The sequence below is a fragment of the Neopsephotus bourkii genome, unplaced genomic scaffold, assembly GCF_033783945.1.
Source record: "Neopsephotus bourkii isolate Nb327-2 ecotype Australia unplaced genomic scaffold, CSIRO-AGI_Nbou_v1 NB_53, whole genome shotgun sequence".
In the NCBI taxonomy this organism is placed as follows: domain Eukaryota; kingdom Metazoa; phylum Chordata; class Aves; order Psittaciformes; family Psittacidae; genus Neopsephotus; species Neopsephotus bourkii.
In genome coordinates, this window is record NW_026900570.1 from 11,535,824 (window position 1) to 11,559,579 (window position 23,756).

The window sequence follows — 23,756 nt, forward strand, 5'->3', positions numbered from 1 at the left end:
AAAGAGCATCTTTCTTTTTTCCCCCTTTAAATTTATTCCAAATATTTTTGGCATCCTTTAGAACAGTTTTCCCATCAGAATTTTTCAAACAATTAGTGAAGAAACCTTGGAAATCTGGGAATTAGTCACAAGAGATTAATTCCTCCTATTGTTTATTATCTAGTGATACTTCTTAGTAGTATAACAGATATTTTGTCTCCACTCAGATCAGTGCTGTAGACTTCACTGTAAAATATAACCTTGTCACTGGTCAGGCACAGTTGGAAACCTCGTTTTACAATTTAATGTGGCAATGTAAGCAAATGTATATTAGATGATGTATTTTTAACATAGATAATTTGGTATTTTTCTTTCTTTACTACTGATATGCAGGAAATGAGTACAGCTGTAAAGACCAAGTTACACCTGTGTGTTGTGTTGTGAATGTCTTGTAAGTACAGAATGTGTATAGGAACTTGCTGACTTCTGTTCATCCCATCTGTGGCATTCAAACAGGAAACCATCATTTCATGTTAATCTGTAAAGAGAATATAGCTGTCTTGTTTAAAGAATAAAGAATTTAGTGAAACTTTATATATTTATGAAAGGGTTGAAAAGGGATGTTAAGTTTTTAAATTTCTTGTCAATGTGATCATTTATTAAAGAGAATTATTAAGTCTGTAATTTGAAACACTGTCTCTGTAAATGGAGCTCAACATTCCATGTAAATATTTTATTTCAGTTCATATGCTGATACAGCCATCAGATTTTGCAGTTTTATTCTGAATGTGTATTTAATGTGTGGGTCATCGCATTTGGCTTAGAGTTGTGTGAAACAAATGAAACGCAAGCAACAACGGCAAAATTCCTAGGAGTCTGGAAATGTTTATGCAAGAGTTACAGATGTACTGAATCCCAGTACGGATACACGCTCTGCTTCAACAGCTATAATATAACTTTTGTCAAATTTCACCATTTTCATGGTGGACTTAAACTTTTTTTGTAGCATAAATAGCATTTTGATGATTAAATTAATTGCATGGAGATTATGCAAGTTGAGAAAACTTTTTCTACTTTTTGTTTAATTATTATTGAAAATCAAACTCTTTTTCAGGGGATCTGGAATTCAGCCAGTCTGTTTGCCTGCAAGATGCCGAGTGCCTTCGCCACCTCTTGCAACACAAACTGAGAGGGCACTCAGCATGTCTCAGGATCTGGCCATTTCCAACAAGAGGGGCTTTAGTCCTTATTGAAACACTCTTAATGCTGCTTCCAACCTGGGCTGTCTCAGAACATTAGTGTATGATAATGATCACATGAAAGACCTGCTTTTCTGTTTAAGAAATAGATGCTAGAATAATCTGCAAACTGCCTGGTAGAGATAGATCTGGCTGTCCTGCAGGCTGTTTTTCTTGTCCTTTTGAAATTAATGTAATTCCCATTCCTGGGTCAGTGTGGTCTAAGAGGACTCAGCCAGGTTGGACGGGGCTTTGAGCAACCTGGTCTAGTGGAAGGTGTCATTGCCCACAGCAGGGGGGTTGGAACTGGATAATCTTTGAGGTCTCTTCCAACCTAAACCATGCTGTGATTCTGTGACCTGCACAACTTTTCTGTGCTGGGCAGCAGTAAGCAGCATGGTGCTTTGCTGCATTCACATAGACACTGATCCTCTGATCCTCAGCACAGTCCTGGCAGGGGTTTCCTAGATGGATGGCTGCCTTCCTCATCTTCAAGCCAGGAGCTAATTCCCAGATTGTGACACCTGCAAAAGAAAGGGAATCACAAAAACATAAACCCAACCAACCGAGTAAAATGTGCACAGGGACTTCAACGAGTGAGAAATAATTTTAATTCAATTACTAGATGGCTCTTGAAAATCAACATTATTGCAGTGTTAGCTTAAAATAAATAATGATCAAAGCCACTGCTTTCCATGAGGCAGGCAAAGATGGGACCAGGCCAAGGCACAAAAAATGTCTTAGCCCAACAGTTTCAACAGGACAGGAGCCTGCTTATCATGATGGATGCTGAGCCCATGCGCTGAACTGTTCTGGGATACCAAGGGGGGGCGGGATTGTTCCTTTGACTCCTAAGAATTTGGGAATGAAGACAACTAAACATGTTTCCAATATTCCACATATTCAAGTTGTGCTGTGTGGGTTTTTAGAGAACTGTATGTTTTGACAGTCAAGTCCAGATGTTTTTATTGTGTTTTAGCTGTTTGTCATAGTCCAACAAATGGTAGCATTTTTTAATATTGTACCAAGCTCTATACTTGAATTTGCCACCAGGTCCTTGGTTGATGTCTTACCTGAAATCTGATCTTACCTTCTTATGCAAAACAATAAATTATTGATACATCACTGAAGGTGTTTTTTCTTTATTGTAAATTGCACCATAACATACAGGCTTTTTGAAAAGGTGAAATGCCCAAGTAGTAAGTTATTTCATAGGTTTATTAACAGTTGTGCTCCAATTATCTTTAAATGGGAAAATAAAGCAACCTGAAACAGGGACTAAAATACTTAATTTTTACTTTTCATTGCCAAATTCTCCTTCAGAATGGATGTTTACCCTTTCCTGCAGCCCACCCCAAAATAAGCCATTTTCTTTCTGAGGCAGAAAGCTTAAGTCAGTGGGTCAGTGCTTAGAGTGCTATCCAAGTTACGGACTCGGAGTGCTTCATTGGACACATATACTCCTAGGCCACTGCATGCCCCACAGGAGGTTGTGTTCATTTGTAGGACTCAAAGTAATGCTTAAACGAAGTCACTTTTTGCAATGTTTTATGTCTTTTCTAGAAAAAAAAGAAAAAAGCCTAACACATAGTAGGATTAGAGAGGAGACTTTTAAGCCCTCTCTGTTTTGTTTCAGTGCAGTATTCTGCATTTCCCACGTGTACTTAGGTTCAGGTTTCTACTGTGCATGGAGAATTATTCCTCAGTAAAGCTCATATTTACTTTTGGTTAGATTGTTTCAAAGGATGAATAGCTTCTTCAGAGATTCAAAGTTATAATCTAAATGTATTTTTTTTATTGCGGTGTCTACAGTCATTTCACCACAGGATTAAGAGTTTTCTGTGCATCAGAGCTTAAAATCATTTGTATTTGCAGTTTGCCCAAGAACCTTTTGCTCTCAAAGTCATTAAGTGTTTATCATATGTTAGCATGATTAATGTGTGATACGAAGCATTCAACAGGAAAATGTCCGAACGCTAAATTGAAGGAGCACAGTGAATGTAGTTGTTGTTTAAGAATTCTGGTGCTAGATAACGGTTAAAGATTTCAGCAGGAACATGCACAAAAACATTTGGAAACAGTTAAAGTCTGGTCTTAAATTTTGTCTTATGTTAAATGACAGTACAAATGAGAGAATTTGGAGCTCTAGACAGCTGGAGATTTTTCCCCTCTTGGTATCTGTGTCTGAAATACAAGTTGGATATTTGGAAGACTGTATGGAATGATTTTACATCTCTATAATAAAATGCTATGGTATTTTGTGTAGCTGACATCCAACATTTTAACAAAGAGGGTAAATCCTTATGATTACCGAGACTTTTCTATTTTTCTCTATTTCAGTTGTACACGTATGCCTGTTTAAAAATTTTTAAAGACTTAATGCACAGAGCTGCCAGCCACAGGTTTCAGCGTATGAATGGAGGGAAACATCTTCAGGATTTCTAAAAGGCTTCAAATGGCACAAAAAAAACCACGTTTGAAAGCTTCTTGATAAGAAATAAAAGAGAGAAAAGTAGGTCACAATGTCTTTTGTAATTAGATCTGTTTCTTTTCAATAGCCATATTCATAGTCATGACTTGAATACACTAAAAAATGAAGACATGTTGTAATTTTCCTCAAGTGAAATTTAGGTTCTGTAGGATTATACACAGGCTCATGGAAGCTTAGTTTTAAGAGATTAGGTACATGTTTTAAAGGTCTGTGGGTATGGCAGAGAAAGACTGAGAATGTTACAAATGCTAGTGCTACCCTAGAAATGCATCTTTGTTTTTGTAAGTCACTGAACAAGGAGGTTGGCAAGTTGGCTGTGAATGTTCTGTGGTTTCTGTTCCCTCCTTGGTAAATATCAATAAGCGCCAGTAAATCCTTATTGGTTAGCAAAGCCAAAATTGTTGGCATTATGGAGAGTTGAAATGTAGTACCCAGAAAGAGTACTCCACATCCTGGTGATGTTGGCAGAGCTCTTGCTTTACTTTCTTCTGGTTTTGTTAACTTGTACAGCAACAGTACAGTGATCACAGCTTTAACGTGAACTTAACAAACTCTATTTAATCACTGGCAATCTCATTCTGGTTTTGTCTCTTGGCTCTCATAGAGCTTTAGTTTAGTAATCTCAATCATACAAAGGGTAGAAAGGGATAACGACTTGTCTTGGAAAATAGACACTAAAAATCTGGTACAAGGACATTTTTTACCTCCTTCCCAACAGATTCTTGAGGTGATGTGTTTCCGCAACAGAGGTGAAGAGCTAGCACGCGATCAAGATGGAGAATCACATGAACAGTGTTTTGTCCCATGAAAACAGAACTGCTCCAAGAGATACCTGTGGTACAAAAGACCAGGAGCAATTTTAAATCTCAAGCCACCAGCGTTGGCTTCAGGGGCTCTTGTTTAAGAAAATGCCATCTGGGAGCAGTTCCGCTTGTTTTCTGTGTGACCTTGGACACCTCGTGGTGCGTCCCCTCCCTTTCCTAGATTTGCATTACCGACTTATTTTTAAGCACCAATGATTCCTTGAAATTAGCCTAGTCTTCAAGTGGTGGGAGTAGTCATGTTTCATGATCAAGGTGCACATTTATGATGGAGGCAACTGCAGAGATGGAAGCAGGTGTTGAGACCACTCCATAATGCATGCAGGCCCTTTCACATTGTATTCTCTGAGATCTTTGCATACCCACGTATGGGTTATGCTTCCCCATAAAACCTACTTTGATGTAGCTTCTGGAGCCATACTCCCAAGTACAGACTGGCCTATGTTAGGCACGTTATGAACACGGAACAAAGATGTAGTCCCAGGTTCAAAGAAGCTCATAAAAAAGTCAGATCACAGAACAGTGCAGACCAGCAAGAAGGTGTAAAGAGATCCAGTGAGCACAACTCCTGTTATCAACTGGCACTGAAGGCTGTGCTGGCACAGTAGGGTAGTTAGGTCTGGGATTCAGCGTATCACAAGAGGGTGAAATGTTTCAGGGGCTTGCTGGCCAGGCTTCAGCCCTTTCTGGGTCCAGGCACAGCTGAGGGGTAGCAAAAGGTTGGTCCTAGGAGCTGTGAGGCCAGTTTGACTGCAGGAAAGAATTTAGCTGTGTCTGTATGAGCTGTGCTTTGCCTCTCCTTCAGAGCAAGAACAACAGGCCTTGGCCCATTTTAGTGACTGGTGCAGATGGAGGCAGCATGTTTAATGTTCCATTTGCAGTTCTGGCTACCATTGATAGTAAAGCACGAAAGGAGTCTGGTGGGTTTTTCTGTTGTTGAAAACTGACCTAAAAGCTTTGTTATTATTGGTGCTATCTGGGTAGTATGAAAAAGCAGCTTCGGTTATTGGCCCTGCTGGGGTATTATTCCAGATGTTTTTCTTTACACAGCTGTTAAGCAGGAAGTAGAACCAAAACCAAAGATTGATTTGAACCATTGTTTTGTCAAAAACCAGAACTGAATCTGAATTATTGTCTTCTCTTGACTGCATTGAATTCAAACCATCATTGCCCCCAGCTGGACCCAGCCCCGGCTCAAACAAAACTGAACAAAGCACAGACTCTGACCGCACTTCTGAATAGGTGAGACTTTGAAGGCTGAGTCTGCATCTTGTTACAGTTGCAGCTGATGTTACCTTTCTGCCAATAGCAACTTTGTTTTATTGTGCATGTGTGCATATGCATATATGTTTATGTATTTACCAAGTGGTGTGGTGTATACCCTTTTATTTAAATGAAAAAAGCAGGCTTATAAAACCAATGTTTACTGCTTAATTGGAAGATTAATGACAGGCTGTAGAAGTCTACTGGTATAATAACAAAGTTTTAGCAAATAGATGCGTGGTTCAGTGCTGGCACGACTCTTGCAGATCGCAGGAATCTTAGAATTTTACATCTCAAATATACGGTTTAGCCTCTGTTTTGTGAAAGTCAGAAGAGCTTGATTGAATGCAGACGGCAAGCTTGTTCACTGCAAACCTAGTTAAACATGAAATCTTGCTGGGATTAGCCTAATTGTTCCCTAAATGAAAAGGCTGCTTTGTACATGGACTTGAATTTTATGCTTGCCAGATAAAGCAACGTGAACCTGTCAGGAGACACAGGAACTTGTCTGTGTAGGAGTATCACTGGGCCAACTGTCTTGCCTTTTATGCGATACTGTGGTGTAAAACACCACTCCACCGGTTTCATTTTACAGAAAATAGGCTCTGTGGTGGTATCCTGTGGGAACTGAAGTATCAGGTTCTATTTTCCCTTCAGAAGTCCAACTACACATGTACCCCGCTTCTGAAACTACACTCTCCATGAATGCAGCCAGCCACATGGGCTCGAGGGATGCTGTGGCATGGCAAGGGAGCTGCAGGGAAGCTGTTCCAAGCAAAGCAGGAGGTGCCATGGTAGAGACTGCCATAGGTAACACCACAGTATTTGAAATGAGAAATGCTATTTCTGATGAGGTTATACAGCAACTTAGTAGAAAAGGAAGCTTTATTATTCACTTTTTAATTTTCAGAAGTTTATCTGACATTTCTGATTATCAAACATTGATGGCAAATTCTTCTAGTTTTCTTTTGGCATCCCTGCTGCCAGCTTGAAAGCAAGAGTTGCTGTGATTGAAGCCTTTATTCTGTATATAACTGTAATTGGAAAAGATGTGGAGTTCCTATCTTCCAAAGCCTCCAGACCAAGCAAATAAAGACAAAATTTCTGCAGCTGTTCTCAAGGGACCTGTTCTGTTTAATCTTGTTTCCTTTCTCCCTAACCAGTCTTCTCAAAAAGCCTCTCCATGTCAGGGGCCAGTGTGGAGCAAAAAGGAGAGGCTGGCCAGGAACCGCTGGAAAGGAGAAGCTGGGGCACTGCCGGGCTCTGAACAACTGGGAAGTCTGCGAGCCCAGTGCAAAAGTGAGCAACCTATGGGTGAAAAACAGCATGGGAAGATGATTTAAGCAGCAAGGTGTTGTTTATTCCCTCTTAACTATGAGAAGGAGCAGTCTCTGTCCCTGTGCCTTTCATTGTAAGCATTCAGTAGGGAGCGGCTGAGTTACCCTCCACGGCAGGCAGAGCACTCCCAACATGCAGTGCTTAACTCCATCGTGGCAGACATGCGTGGTTTCTCTTCACAGTGTCATGGTCTGAACATAGGTCTTGACTTCATGGTCTCCACAAGTCATTTTCTGAAAAGTGGCATCAAATCCTGCCTACTCTTAGAGACTGCTCAAGTCAATCAAGTCTGGAAATAGATTGAAGTGTTTGTGTATTACTGACAAGGTGGGTGCATTCTTAATCCTGACTCTTCTTCATGTTCATCTACTTTGTACCAGAGGGATGGTGGTGGCTGTTATTAACTTTGCTACCACTGGCAAAATGTGATGCATTTATGCACTTGGTGTTACTGTCCTTGAGACTGTATTTGAGTACCTTCAGTGAGCCGCTTCTGCTCAGATTTTCTCCAGGAACCCCTGGGTTGCTCCCAGCTTCAGTAACTTGTCTGTCACAAAGTCTAAGTGGAAAACACAAGAGGCCAAACTCTCTCTAAATCTGAGGTCTGTTGCAGGGAGGCAATGCTACTGCTCTGCTCCCTGCACAGCTCCACTTATGGCAGTGATTACTTGGCTTGGCCTCACTAGCATCATGTAAAATCCCTATGGATCCTCATGGTTCCAGTGTTCAGGATTGATGATTCTTCCTTCTCTTTTAGCATCTTGTGAATAACTTATAACTTTTTTCATGCTAATGCAACTCCCTCTCTTCCTGGTAAATTTTTTGCCGTTGGAAAGTGCTTAGTCTGGATTGCTTTACTATTAGTACCTAACAGCTGCTGCTGCTTTCTGTATTATGTGTATGGGACAAGTATGAAATAGCAGCAGATAGCTTGACACTACTTCAACCCCTAAATAAGTGATAGTAGGAACTCTTCCTAGAGCTAGCCTCAAATGACTTTTATCTGTACCACTTAAACAGCACACGATTGTTCATGCTGTTAAGCAGCCTGGCGTGGCGCAGATGAGATGCCAGTGGATAAAAATACAGTGCTAGTGAAGTTAGAAAAGTTTCATTTCTATTTTAACAATGTCAGAGTTTTACCTCTTGTCTTTCTGTGCCTGGGAAATTAGGAATGCCTTTGCTCTGAAGACCTTGTAATCTAATGCCAGGTATTGAATACTTTTACTGTTGAGCTTTAGTGCCTTGTTTCATGTGTGGTCCCTTTGACTTCAATCATGATAGAGTTGCCAGTTCTTACCCTGGAACTAAGCTGATGACTTCTCTGGGATCGGGGTCTGGCTTTGAAATAAGATGCAATCAGCAGAGATGATAAATACTTCAGCGAGTAATCAAACATGTAAGAGCTCTCTGGCTATTTTCTTTGGATTAGTATCTGGGAGTGAATTTCAATGCAAATTCACCCAAGTTGTGTCAAGCATGCGATAGTAAATACGTGCTGCTGATAAATCTATTGACTCTTTGTCTAAATTATTTAATGCAAATTGTAGGATTGTGTTAGACTGGCCTTCCCTTTGCTGCTTAGCTGTTCACCCAAGGTTTCATTTCTTTTATATCTACAATGTCTTCCTGATAAGCTTCTCACACACTTCTAAGTAATTTCCCAAGTGCTCTCAAAATGGAGGCAGCAATTCATCTCTGTCACGTCAGGCACTTATTACTGAAATCTCTAACAGTGTTTCAGAGTAATTAACCTTAATTAACCTTAAGCCTTAAAAGGTTTTCTACTGTTGATCAGCATGCCTGTAAGCTGCCAGTCACACATCTGTAAACTTGGAGCTGTCGAGCAGTTAGTAAACCCGTATAAAGAGAGCTCCGTCTGCTTTACTGATTTGGGCTCGAGCAAAGGCTAAGCACTATATATTTCTACTTGTAAACTGCATATCTTGGTTTTTTCGCTATTATATTTCTGTGTAATACTTTCCAAACTATTTTATTGTACTCTACAGTTAAAAAGCCACCTGGATATTCCTTTTCTAGCCTTTTCTTTTGAAACTATCTCTAAGCCTTTTTGCATGTTTTTGTAATGTGCAAGGCAGACTCAGACAACAGAGGTTTTCAGAAGACTTGTGCAGCTGGTAGATTTTTGATGATTTCATTTCACAATTCTTTTGGAATAAATGTGGGTACAACGAGAACAATGAGTAAAATGTTGGTTGTGCTAAATATAAGTGATCTGGTTTAGAAAAACATTAACACTTTTGTCGGCTCAGTTACACCTTTGCATCACTCTACTATAGCAGAGAAAAAAAAAAGAGTCTAACAGATGTACAGTAAGTACATGAATGGGGTGAACCAAGGAAATGTCATAAATCCTTTGTACTAGAACATTCTGTGAGAATGAGAGTACATCCAGGTGTTCTTTGAACCCCGTGAGCTGATTAAAGTGAGCAGTAGAAGCTGAACTAACAGTACCGAAATACAGGAAGATAGATGCAGGTGATTGGGATTTACACAGCTCATTTATAGGAATGGCAGGAATGCCATGCTTGGGAAGTGGGGGAGATGAATACTCACAACTTTCTCCAAGTGGGAAAACTGGTTGTGGGGAATCTCTTAAATATCTTCTTCCACAGGAAGTAAAATTTTATTTGTTTATAAGTAAAACATTCACTGCTCTGCTGAAAGAAAAATGAGACACGTGATGAGTTGAAAGAGCACAGCCAGTTATGAGCAGTATCTAGGCTCTTCATGAAACAGTGAAATACTGAGTGCTAGAAAAGGATAATCAGTTTTATGCATTTTTAAATTAATACAAAATGCTACTCTCCCACTTCTGCTGTACAGCCTGGGTTTTAGAATGTCAAGAAAGTATTTGACATTTACAAGAGACTGCAGGCACTAATACAAATCATTTTTATCCCTTTATCCATTTTAACCACCAGGCTGAGTGAATTGTTGGCTCTGTGCAATTAGTTTCTGTGCTTCTTGACAATATAACCACAGATTATCATGAATTCTATTAATAATGCAAGGTGGAAGCTCTGTTCTTCAAGTCTGTTATTTTACTTCTAGAAAAACATCTAATTTCTTACAAGCTGATATAAATAGGCCAGCTGACAAGTATCCCAAAAGAACAGAGTATGCTCGGAACAGTGAGATTTGAACTGACGTATTTTTGGCAAAAAAAAAAAAGTTATACAGGCTGTATTTGTCTGAAAGTTTAAAAATAGGAGCCTTTGTCACATATGGGAGGAGAGACCAGGTTGAGTCATGATTGATGTCACTTGAAAGAACACTTTAAGCTTAGAAAATGACATCAGAATCATCAGAATTTAGGGAGATTTAGAGCGGTCCCCGAAGCCAGGGTGCTGGGGATTCTGGAGGATACTTTGTGGATGATACACAGCACATTGCCAGACATCATCTGAATGGAAGCCAGGAGCTACGGTACTTTGAGATTACATTTCTAAATGATGGGTATAATTTGTTTTAATAACATTCATTTTTAGTTAAATGCATGTTTCGGACTGTTTTCAGTTTTTTAGATTCAGTGCAAGCACCCGTTTCAGGCTGGAAGCACAGTCTGTCACTGCCTGACCTCTCCCCACGCTCACTTACACGACCAGTTTCCAAGAGCAGTCAGGAGTGCTTTCTGTATTACCACAAGTCTGCAAATACAGCAGGGTCTCTTTCCACTTACCCTTCTCCAGTTTTAGTGCTTGATTCCTGCTGACTTTACTACTGAGCATTTATAAGTCAGACTGTAGCAGTACATATGTAGGTTAGAAGTATTTCTTTTAGCTCCCAGGCTAAAACTAAACTTTTGTCTGTCTGTCTGCTACCACTAGTGTTAAAATGGAAGTAACAAAACAGGAGAGGTGCTTGGATTTCGCTTTATTAAATATAACCAATAAATTGTGCGGAGTCTAGGTCACGGAGGGGCTGTGCAGAGCTTTTGCTGTGCAGAGTAGCAAACCTCTTTGGAACAGTTTCTTACATTTCTCCTTTGATTTTCCATATACAGCAAGTCTTGTTCCTTAGGTAATTCTGGTGTGAAAATGAATATATTTAATGTAAGCGCACAATGCTACTTTTGATCCAGTTATATGGGGTTTGCTTTTAAGTAGCTTTTTAAGTGTAAAGAGAAAGTAAACCACAAATCACATTTCTAAGAAGTAGATTTGTACTTCCCGCAGTTAGCAGCAGCATCTTTTGTGGCTAAAATCATAGATATTAGTGAAGAATTGAGTTGTGAGGTTGCTCAGCTGCATACCTTTACCAATACTTTCTGCATAATCAGTTTTCATATTAAAATGAGTTTCAGCCTAGGAAAAGAAAAAGTTCATCACACAAGCAGCTCCATGAGTAAGGCATGCTTGTTAGATAATAGTTGCTCTTATCTGCCATTTAGATTTGCACATTGTGCTCGTTCCTCTTCTGTTTGAAGAGCCAAGTGGTGGATGAATTATTCTTGGTATTCCTGATTCTCAGTTCAAGCCAATAAACACCTGTGTGCGACTGGCCTGCTGGAGCCATTCCACAAAACATCTGGGCATGCTCCAGCCCTGGGGCTACTGGCGTTCAAAACAGTCCTCCCTGATCCTGCCGCTTATTGCTGCTACAATCTGGGGCCTGATTAAGCATAGGAATTGGGTCAGGAATCCCGTCAGTCCTGAGCACCCAGCTCTCTTGGTGGTAGAAGAGGCAGATAAAGGGACAAGGACTCTGGTGGATTATGTGAGTGGTGAGGGAGAGGGAACTGCACGTGATTCCTTTGAGAGCAGAGAGAGTTTTCCATGGGTCTTCTGTGTTATGTAGCGCATAGAACAGACCTGTGCTGGAGGATGAATCATTGTGTAGTAAAAGCGAGCGTGCTCTGTGGAGTCTGTACTTTCTTTGTTGCAGCCGTTGGAAGTACGTAGTGAATGAAGCAGACAACTCTAGAGAAGAGAACATGTTTTCATGATTAAGGCATCAGTGCAGCCCTGGGGAACTGAATCGTATCCCTGCTTCTGGCACAGATTTCCTGTGTGATACTAGTCACTTTGCACATGTGGTTGCTAATTGTGTTTTTCTTGGTGCTGGGTACAGTGGAGGGTAATTTGTAGAAGTGCTGAGCACTTGCAACTGCAAGCTGTAGGCAGCGGGATCTGTGGTGTGACTGTAAGCACTGCTGTGCAATGAATACTGAGAAATCAAGCACCATGCATCTCAATGAGGCAGTTAAGAAAAGCGGAGGCAGGAATTAAAGATAAATCTTCATGAGTTCACTTTACATGGCTGGAGAACAGCTTGAACGGGACTGTCCTTCTTAAACATGTCCTTCCTCATACCTAAAATAAGAACAGCAAACTGCTAGCTAAATACAAATGCAGCATTTGTGAACAACTGCTGAGTTTAAGATAGTTGCACTGAACTGAGAATTTGACTGTTTAGCACTTATCTATCATTCATCTGTCTTGCCTTTTTTTATCTTTCAAAATGGAGATATTATTGTATCACTAGGCAAAATCACTGAAGAACCCCATAATAAACCAATATTGTGAGTACATGCATGGTTTTACTGACCAGATTCAAAGCAATCATTAGGGATTCAGTAACCTCTGTGTATTTTCTCATAGTCTTAACATGGGAAATACAGGCTTAGCAGTACAGTAAAATGGCAACAGTTTAAAAGTACTACACTGTTCTGTTGGTAAAAGGTAAAAAAGACACTTCAGACAAACTTTATGGGAAGGTACATTTTGGAGTGAAGAGTTACTTTTCTGCTAACTCTCAAAATAAAACATGGTAGTTTGTGTAACGTGTATTTTATAAATCACAAATTTCCTGAAAAATAAATACACAGCTATCCTTGTATCAAGATGGGCAAAGAAAAAATAATTAGCTTTCATATGAGAAATGGAACAATGAGAACAGGAAAGCACATAATTTCACAGATTTCTGTAATATAAATAGCTTTGTCAGTTTAAATATACTTTGTCACTCCTTGATGCTGTAATCCAATGCCAAGAGAATTATGATTTCCTTTTTAGAAGTGCCATTTAGCATGTTTAGCATATTTTATTAGAAAACTCTTCTGTTCCTCTATCAGTTAATCACAGCTTTATAAAACATTACATTTGGAAGTATCGGTTTCATGTGATTAGAAGAGGTATGCTCCTGAGGTGTTAGTTACGTAGGTGACTAGAAAATTACAGGAATCTTCTTACTTTAGTAATCACAAGCACATACTAAAATGGAAAACCAATTGTTCTCTAAATTTTGTTTATTTGAGATGTAGCCTATGTTTTTCTTGGAACCCAGAGCCATACGCTCAGGATGCACACAAGGCACCAAAAGTGAAATTCAGGCAATCCAAATCCACAAAGCAATTCAGAAAACCTCTGCTTTATTGACTATTAAATCTGAGTTCACTTGGCTTCATTGTTATAGTCCTGTCTCCTAAGTGCCAAAGCTCAGGTTTCTATGAGTACACCAAACTCGGAACTTCTAGCTACGGATTCTTTTAACCCCACTAAACGACAACTCTGCGCACAGTTCCCTAAGTGGTTCATTTCAATCCAGGCACTCTGAGCACACCTACCGCTTACTGACACCACTGGCTGCTTCCAGGAGAGAACTCGTGCTGGGCTCTCGGCTACTTGATGATTGCTCATGAATGCGTGGAGTTGTCTAGTGGAGTGGTGAGTTACAAAGGACGTGGGTTCCTGCATGCTTCAGTGCCACTGCCTTACTGTTTTAAGCTTCAGCCTCTTTTACAGAAGGCAATCATGTCCTCAGGCAGGGACTCTGGCTCCATGAAATGTCCTAGGAAAGCACCTTAGAGCCCTGCACCCACATGGGCACCCCTGGGCTCCTAAGAGGACTGGTGGGGATAAGGAACACCCCTGTGCTCATCCTTCCTGTTTGGCAGACTAAAGAGCAGAGCACAGCACAGCTGGATGTACATCACGGTGTGCTCATATAATCAGAGAGCAGTAAAATGTTTTTGAGGTTAATTTGAACATGGTTTGCTCTCTGTCTCAAGTGCAGCATATATAATTATCACCAAAAGTGGAGATGAAAAAAATCACCAGATAATCCTTTAATGTTACCAGTGTGGCAGATAACCCCAAGTATTTTTAACTACAGTATTCTACTTCTACATAGAATAAAGTTAAGCTGTATTTAATTGTCAAGTCTCAATCCAGTGAGATTGCAAACACTCCCCACCGAAGATTCTACTCGATCCTTCACCATGTGGAGTATTTAATTCCAGTTTTGCTTACTTTAAACTGAATGGAATTTTTGTACCAAATTAGGACAGCTAAGTCCTTCCACGCAGAAAACTACTGAGCTCACTAGATATTTTTCTGTCATGGCGCCAAACCATACAGCAATCATGCTGAGGATATGGATGAAAGAAAGGTTGCTCTGCACAGTAATTCCATATAGGAATCACTATTGATTACAGCAAGGATACTTTATGGGTGGTGGTAAATTATGAGGTTTCTCTTGTAAGTGAGAACATTGATTTACATGAGTAATGCAAAGCCTCACACGTAAGCTGAACTCAAACTTTAACTGTCAGCCATAACACATCTATTTATACCACAGATCTGTGCTTAGCCACTTATATTTAATTATAATCAGTTGCGGTGCCTCCATTTTCTGTGTTTACTCAGACAATCACATTTCTGAGGTCAAATGCAATGACAGTTACACTGTAGTTATTTGAAGACCTTCTCAGTTGTACACTCTGCATGTATCTGAGGACAGAATTTCTGGAGAAGAAAGGATGGGTACAATTCGTCAATCCTTCCTAACACGAATAAAATTTCACACACATCAATTTTAGTCAGGGCATGTCTGTGCTGCACAACACAGTGCTGTGGAGAGACAGCCAAAGCAGCTCAGAAGGAGCCAGCCTGGGTAACTGGAAGCAGTTTAACCACATTGCTTAATGCTGCACACTGTCTAATTTACCCTGGTTTTTAGCAAAGTAAATTAGCTTTGGCAAAGCATTGCACAAACAGGCTAGCCTGCTTCCAGCCCATGAGCCAGCTTTGGCACCAATTTCTACATCGTACTTATTGTGCAGTATAGTGTATCTAGAAGGAGATGCAAAGGACTCCTTGCATAAAATCTTGCAGATTCTGATCCCTGAATCTTATTCTGCACCCATTTTAACGTCACAAAACTTCTATTAACTCTTAAATGTCACTGCCTCAAATTTAGTGGTGTTACTGAGCCAAATATCAAAAGAATAAAATACCATTATATCTGAATCGCTAAAGCATCTCATTTTGAGCTTAGCATGCTTAAGTATGCTTATGTTTATTTGACACCAGTAGCAAACTGCTAATTAATAGTAGATTTCTTCAGAATCTTAAGTCTAATTGCTTCCAATCTCTGGCATACAAAGACAGCACAAATCACAAACACTGAAAACCTGAAACCTGAGCAGAACAATGTCACTAATGTAACTAAACAATGTCTTAGAATGTCACAGGTACTAGATTTCTTGAAAGAGTCTGGTAAAAATTATGTTTAACTGTCTGCTGCCTCACTGTATTGTTGATGTTGACTGAATTTTTCCTCCCATGGAAATCAATGACAAAATATGTTTAGGACAATGGAATAGACACTAAAGTCTTGCCATGTCTGATTTTCCAGTAGGGCCAGAATTCCCTTCTATCTCTTGAGAACTTATTTTGAGCTACCTAGTAAGACTAATCAATCAGCAACCTTTTAAATACCAAAGCTATAGGTACTAACGGGATATTCCAGGAAGGATTGCATTCAAACTATTCAGTGTTATTCTTCCCAAATCTAAACAAAGCCCATGGGCATGCATTTTGAAACAATTGCCTTCTTCATCCCCCAAATTTTACATTATTAGTTGAAGGCTTGCTGGAAATCCACAGCTCTCACAACAAACTGAAATATTCGTTTATAAATAAATTGGATACAAAAAGAATAGACGAATAGTTTTAATCTCCATCTCTGCTTGAGCTAAAAAATAAATGTTGTAACAGCTAGATGCAACTCTTTCCACAATAAAATAACTAACTACCAAAATGTGGGAGAGCTTCAGATATTGTAGAACAACCTTAATGATTCTAAATTTTAACTAAAATGCTTGATTTTATACAGTTATTACCAGAGGATGAAATGGAAAAAATCAGAGGAAAAATGTACCCATATGGAGGACTATAATATCCATGGCACAGATCTTGAGAATAATACCAGAAAATTGGCTGAATTAACTGTATCAGAATGTACACTATGCAAGAAGACATGTATATGTAACACGTGTTTCTGCTTCTCTCACTAAAAATTATTTTGATAAAAAGGCAATATTCTGCCTCAATTTGAATTTCTACTGTAAAACAATTTTGAATTGAACTATAATCCCTATTCTCATTCACACAGGACCTACTTTTCATCCAAGTTGAGTGAAGATGTCAGGATCATCAAATAGATTATATGGATTTAAAGGAGAGTTGTTTTTTTATTTTGTTTTGTTTCATAGCTTGTTCCTTGTACTGTTTGTACAATCACTATGAAACAAAAAGTTAGATAAATAAATTCTTTTTCTGCCAGGCGCTGGATTAATATTCAACCTTGCAACATCCAACTCTTGCTTCGTATTGATTTTACGGCCAATTGCTGCTCAGACCCTGTAGTGATTTGGCTTTATTCTGATCCTCGCTCCTCTCACAATTTCACATTTTCCCATATAATATTACTGTACCACCATAAATGATAGAAGCAGTCTCTTCAAAAACAGTGATTGGTCCAAGGTGCTTGAATTCCTGCCTTAAAATGACATACAAAGAAGAGAAAATGCCCTGACGTCAATCTTGGCTTGCTTTCTGATTATATAACGGGGGGGGGACGACGACGACACACTTGAATATTTTTATTTTTATGTTACTTTTCATAAAAACTATGCAGGGAATTAACCAGATTTGGTGACTGCTCACGTAGTGAAATGGGTCTAATACAGTAATAACTGGAAAGCTGAATGCCTGAAGGAGATTTTAAATTCTCTTCAACTACGTTTGTATTAGTACCTAGTGTGAGAATTGGTCTTCATGAAACAGCAAAACTCTCTTTCCCAATTAATATTGAAATGTTACACTCCAAAATACTTTCCACCAATACCTCTTGTTTTTCCTCTAGAAAAAGAAAAGCATAAATTGAGACTACTTATGTCATTCTATTTCTAATTTTAAAACAATCTCCCTTTCACACTCCCACCCCAAAACAAACAGCCCAATCCTTTCTCTTTTTCCCCTTGAAAAAAGAGGCAATTTTTAGAAACCTCTAGGAAAGCAAAAGCATTTGGGCTTGTCAGTAACATTCACTTGAGAAGGGTTTATGTTTGAAAGCTAAAAACACTGCTTTCAATCACACTACAAGACACACTGTCTGCAGTATTACTTTTAATATCAAGTTATTTCAAATGTCTAGCACCAGAGGGTAAATATATGAAAAATAAGTATAGCTGGCAATTTTTATTCCTACATTTAAAAATAATCCTCAAATTATTTTATTTTTACTAGCCAGACTGTCAAATTCTTTTCTAAATTGCAAAGGTGACTTGCGGTTCTGGAAAACCCCAGTGTAGAGTAGGTGCTCTGATTTGCAGGGTTACCTGCAATACTGAATACTGAATTGCTGTACTATTAAGGTCAGAATACTTAACTAGTTCTACAAAAAGCATTTTATATAAACATCAAAATGCAGATATTCTTTCTCCATGGGAAAATATAAGCAAAATACAAATTACTTATGCAAGGAAGAATCAATCAGAAAAATAAAGACAATCAGCCATTAATCTTTTTCTGTGTGTAAGAGGTTGTACCAGCACATGAACAAATCAAGGTAACTGATGGAGTCAATACTTTGGTGACTCATCCTGTAAAAGCCAGCATTTTAAAACAATACAAAATTTATTTGTGTATTTAAATTACTCCAGAATATCTTTCTCTGAAACTTTCCCTTTCAAAGTTACTACGTATACATATTTTAATCACAGAAATTTCAGACAAAATATACATGAAGAGGGAATTGAGGTTGCAGATAGTGGCAGAAGAATAATGTAGGAATTAGAAAGAAATTACAAAGAAAAATCCTCAAATGTAATTATTCCCCACTCAAGTATCACAAATGAAGAAAAATGGAAAAAAAAAAGAGCCCACCATGTTAAGCCCCCTATAACCTGACCTTTATCTTTTTCTGATGCTTCAAAGAAAACATGTGAATGAATTTACTACATCTTTCAAAATCAGTCTCTTAACCTTGTACTCCACATATTATTAGGACATAGTCACAGTGTTCTGGTTATTACACCACACTGATCATTTCTTTCAAATTATACTCAGAAATATTCAGCAGACCTGAGCAGGAGTAAATAGAAATGAACAAAAGCGAATAAGCAACCATCTATGAATAGAGTGAAGCACCATCTAGAAACAGTTCATATGATGAAATACTATACTCTTTACTGATAAAAACTTATCAAATCATATTCAGTCTTGGACTGTAAACCATGATTCCCATCTGGAAGCCATTTCTAAAAAAGAACATCAGAATCTCTGTTATTGTCATTGTTCAGAAATAAGTATCCAGATATTGTTAATCTATAACTTATTAACCAAAATATTGTCCTGCTTTATTTTCCTTGAAGATTTTTGAAGTAACTTTCTCTTTGCCAAACATCCACGCAGACACTGGATAATTCTTTGTTACTTGCACTGAGTCCCATTTGGAAAATGGTCTTTTCTAGTTTTAAATTTTTAGGGCCAAGACAGCATATTGCGCAATGTCTAACCTTTAAAAGTCCTCACTTTAGATCATTTGGTATTTTTTGAAACTCATAATTGTGCAGAAAACAAGAGGTAAGTAGCAGATCACAGCACATAAATCAGTGACTCGGTGAAAAATGAGTAGCCATTTGCTTTCAAAGGATTACGCTTTGAACACTGTTTTCCATAAAATCATGCTTAAACAAAAGATATCAACAGATTCATCATACCCTCTCCCTCTTTTTACATTCTCAGGTAGGTTACCTCTTGAGTGGAAACTTTCCCTTTCTGTAAACTACAACCCCCTACGTAAAAAAAAACCCTAAGCCCAAAACAACAAACTGACAATGGACTTCAAGAATTTAAGATGCATAAAAATGTTCATTAGCAACTCTAGGCACCTAGACAATGCATTTGTACTGATACGGAATGGAAGAAAGCCAGCACAACTGGACTTTTTATTTCTCTACCTAAGCCCTTTTCACCAAATCAGTCAGACTTCTGTTTGTGAATGCCAAAATATGTAAATTTTGCAACAAAAGCAAGCTTATGAACTATAAAAGGAAATAAATATTACATTTTCTCCTGATTTTCAACTTGTCTGACAAACTGTCCATAAAAAAGCTATGGCTATTTAGCAGAAGGAATATCTGGTATTATTCACCTTGAATGGCTTTTTTATGTAAGCCTCTAAACCTGTTTTTTTTAACAACTTGTATTACTGTTCTACTTTAACAGTAATCATCTACACCCTTGTCTACAATAATGTGAGGAAAAATATACAAGAATTGCTTACACATTCTGGCTGCAGCTTTGAGATTATAAAAAAGATTTCCAATTGCCCTTCTCTCCGTGTTAGCAAATTCTTCATATTCCCCATTTCTTTGTGCCAGTAACAAATGATCTCATCTTCGACTGTGCTCAGGCAAACGTTACTTACTGTTTTATAAAATGTTTTTTACATTAAAAAAATAGCGAAAATAACTTACAGCAAAAAGTCACTAGTATATAAATGTACTATTACTAATTTATAGAATTAGCCAAACATGATGCAAATGCCATCTTTGGGTGCTCTCAGTTCCTGAGTAAGCTGCTTTTGAGAATACATTATGACTTTATTGCCTGGAAGTTTTTGCACCCTTATTTTGAGTCACCAAGAGAACACTTTCATAATTCTTTTAAGTGAATACTTTATGTAACACTTCAGCGGTCAGACAAAATTTTCTAAGATACCCATTTATAGTCTTGTGCCAGGAGGTATTAATAGCACTGATCGATCAAATCTCGTAAAAGCAAAAGGTGGTACTAAATATCCTTCGGTCTGGCTCAGAAAGGGAGTTCCAAAGAGCTTATTTCTTAGTGACAGCTGATGCAAGAAGGCATGACTTCTTGTCATCCAGCAAGACAAGCTTGAATGTAACAGGGGGAATGACCCAGGGTTTACCTACCAATGCAGTAATGATGACTTGCTATAGTCAATACATGTCTGAAAACATGCAGAAGACTATAAGCACACAGACTATGAGCAGACAGAAAGAAGAGAAATTGTTCATATCACATAAGGGAATGAATAACAAGTTTAGCACTGAAGAATGCAGTTCACGGAATCCAGTGAGGTGCAGGGCAAGCATGGCAGAGTACTTGTGTGTGAACAGGCACCATCTGGAAGTCCCTGCACCCACAAACGGTACCCTAGACTCCCTAACCTTCTCATCTGACTTGAAGGTCAGGGAAAGAGTTCATGAACAGCAAAAGTAATGAGATCTGATTTCTTAAAAAATTATGTGCTTTGTCCGTTAATCTTCTGCTGTCCAACTTCTCCATAAAACACCCACTGGGTAAGGCTGAGGTTACTCAAGTTCTAAGTAGCCAGAATAGTTTGAACATAACCCTTTGCTGGCTGGCTGCTACAGAACATGATCTGCAGCTCATGTGCCTGTCTTTACCTCAGCTAGGGCATTAATTTTGCTTTCCCATCAATTCAACAACCTCAGGTTTTACGACACTTGTAGGAGCTTAATTATTTCCAAGACTACAACCCTCTGTGAAATATGGTTCAAATTTGTTATTGGGTTCAACAGTTACATCGGACAAATGAAGAGGATGGGGACCAAAAGAAGAAGACTGCTAGAAATACTATTTTTCTTTAAAAATGGAATTTGATTTTATAAGGATAAGTGCAATACTATATACTTAAATCCTACAGAAAGCTACAAACTCATCAGGTAAAACTAAAAGTAATGGATTAAAAATTGGTTGTATTATTCAATTGCAAGGTGACAACAATCCCTAGTAGGATTTGAAAAACAAATGCAATCCTAGAATATAGTAGTTGAGGAACTTCCAGAAGAGATTAAGACTGTTAATGCCATTGTAATGAGTCCTGGTGAAGTGACCTTCAAAATAGTGTCATATCTATTTAAAACAAGCTCAGGCTGGAATACAGATAGTAAGTGATATTAAGATGGTAAGAGAAATTAAGAACTTGCAGGCTGGGACTAGAGGAACTGAACATGTTTAACCTAGCAAAGTGAAGTCTAAGAGAAAAATAACTCAGAACCTGGGTGTAAAATCTAAGGAGGAAAAGTATCTGCTGAAAATAAAGGACCAGTGTTGATAAAAGAACACACAGACACAAAATAGTCATGCGAATTGAGGTTAGAAATTAAATCAGACGGCTTCTAGTCCTGAAAAGAGTTACACCAGTCTTCCTATGAGTAAAGTCTTCTCAGTCTTCTGCTGAGCTAAAAACTCAGTATTTCCCTGCCACAAAGAAGAAACGAGAAAAGCACCTCCAATCTCTAGATCATCCATAGGCCTTTAGCTTCTAATACCAGATTCCAGCAGCATTCCTTGCTGCTGGCTTGCAGGATGTGTTCTGCTGATTAATTTTTTGAATTATCTGTCCCCACAGGAAGTTCCACTGGTAACTAAGCCTAAAGTAGTTAGCAAAGCTCCTTTTATGGCCAGTGGAGATGCATACTCTTGGAGGGCAAATCATTCCATTTATCTTTGCCACCAAAATATCTTTCCTTTTTGCTGTTCAGTGGAACAGAGTGATCTCATTCAGGAATTCTATTTCTTACTCCACCGACTTCTTGCTTAAAATACTCAGCTGTGTGTGAAAACTCACTGTCTTCACTCCCCACCACCCATAGTGGGGATACTTTTACTCCCTTTCACATTGTGCTGTTTGCACCTTCTGCCCATCAAATTCCACTTTTTAATAGTTATTATTTCAGTAAAAAAAAGGAGATTTAATCCTTTCTGAAAATGCATTCATACATAGTATTCCATGAAGAAAAGTAACAGCATTAAGTCTTTACTCAGGCTTTTTACTAAAAACGCTCTTTCATTTTCACCTAATCAAATGATTCATTCTCTATCTTCTCAAAATCATGCAGTGATGCAGTCAAACAAAAAAAGCCAATGCTATTCTTAAGTCATTATTTTGCAGACTACGTGTATTTATCTGTAGTTACTGCTTGAAAGTTTCAGCAAGTAAAATGTATATGGACAATCATCGCCATGAAAAAAATGTATTAATCCCACACTGTTATTCTCTGAGATGCATCCCACATATGTTCCATGACCTTCCTCATTATTAGAGGTTTCTTACCCAGCTGAGTTCTCAGTTGGTAAAATAAACCGTGGTTATGTTACCTCTATGGTACTGGAACAGCTGGGTACTTCCTTTGGACTGTCCTTGAAAGGATCATTTTCCTATGCCTTCAAAAGGACACATATACTGGAAAGTTGAACATAGTTTCCTAACACTATTCAGCTAGTGTGCAACAGATAGCCATTCCTTCCCAGGTGAAATCTCAGTATGTTTTTTATTATCTGATAGGCATTTTGGTGGACCCATATAACTGAAGAGTATTCACAGGTGGGAAAGGAAGACAGGGAATATACTTCTTACAGGCCCAGTGGTACAGAAGAGGAGACAGGCAGGTGGAAGTACAGTAGCAACTTTATAGCTCAAAAATTTATCCAGAATGATGGCTCATTCACATCATGGATCAACAATACATTTGGGGAAATAGTATTAATTTCCATTCTGCATTTGGGCTGCTTTATTTTCATATTTATAGTTTTGTGTTGTCCTCAGTATGTGAATAGACTCTATTTATTGGCACTGCCCATATGTATTTCCTTAGTTTCTTTCAAGAACACTAATTTTACGTACTTTTGGGTTTTTTTTTAACAGAAAGCCTTTTAAGCAAAGTGTGTCACACTGCCTCAAGAGCTAAAAGCGGTCAATATCAACCTTACTAATTAAAGCTGTTTTCTTCTAACGGCTGAAAGCTAGTGAAAGGTTTAAGCTGTACTGGCTAACATTCAAGCTAAAAAGTATTCAGTGGTCTTCCTTTAAACTCTGGTGTAAAGTAACTCTAATCATTGCATTGTTTAATTTCACACGAAAAGCACGGCCTGTTTTATCACTTTAAGTCCTCGTACCTGCTAGTGAGAAGTGTCCTGCCCCTTCAGCCTCAGCTTCACCAGCCACAACCCTGGGCCCTGCTCTCAAACCTTTCTGCCCAGGACTACTTCACCCTTTGTGGGCTCCCAGCCGCCTTTCCCGGGTCACAAATGGCTTTAAACCACAGCGCAAGCTTTATTAAGGCATCCATACTTCTGCACCACCACAGTTTGAGGGTCACTGTAGACAGCAGTTGCAGCAGCAACTATCCATCGCACCCATCCACCTGCTCTCCGGGGTTCGGAACACCTTCATCCTGTCCCTCAGGGCCACGGCTGCCACACCGGTCTGCATGCCGAGGGAGCGAGCCGGCAGCCCGGGGCACCGGCCCTTCCCCACCTC

The 23,756-nt window shown here is 38.8% G+C and overlaps 1 long non-coding RNA gene across 2 annotated transcripts; it reads right to left on the reverse strand.

Moving 5' to 3' along the window:
- Positions 1-4,422: 4,422 nt before the first annotated feature.
- Positions 4,423-23,706, reverse strand: LOC133211054 (uncharacterized). 2 transcript variants are annotated; one of them, XR_009725095.1, is made up of 4 exons: positions 23,568-23,706; positions 16,558-16,678; positions 9,708-9,811; positions 4,423-4,540 (listed from the first exon to the last, which is right to left on the reverse strand). It is a non-coding gene; the product is annotated as an uncharacterized LOC133211054 (long non-coding RNA). The 2 variants fall into 2 exon arrangements; XR_009725093.1 differs by lacking the exon at positions 4,423-4,540 and adding an exon at positions 6,759-7,100.
- Positions 23,707-23,756: the final 50 nt, after the last annotated feature.